Consider the following 342-nt stretch of genomic DNA (forward strand, 5'->3'; position numbering starts at 1 on the left):
CCCGGGGACGCCCCCCCCCCCCCCCCCAGGGTTGTGGCCCTGAGGTTCCATGGTGTCCGTTCTCGTGGTTCCGTGGGGGAAGCAGTTAAGAGCTCACACATGTCCCGTGTAAGCGGGGTCCACGGGTCCCCCGTAAGTGGGGGAAACTTGGGTTCCGGATCTCGTTAGAAGCAGGACAGGACCAGTTTGAGCTGGTTCTGCGGCTCCAGGGCAGGTCCACAAGCCTCCACCGCCCTCCGGACACTCAGCGGAGGTGCCACCAGCCGGACAGGGTCTGGGCTGCGGCCCTCGTGCCCCTGGACACGGATGAGGTCCGCTGGCGCCCCCACCATCTGACGGTGG

This window comes from Myotis brandtii, unplaced genomic scaffold, assembly GCF_000412655.1.
Source record: "Myotis brandtii unplaced genomic scaffold, ASM41265v1 scaffold632, whole genome shotgun sequence".
In the NCBI taxonomy this organism is placed as follows: domain Eukaryota; kingdom Metazoa; phylum Chordata; class Mammalia; order Chiroptera; family Vespertilionidae; genus Myotis; species Myotis brandtii.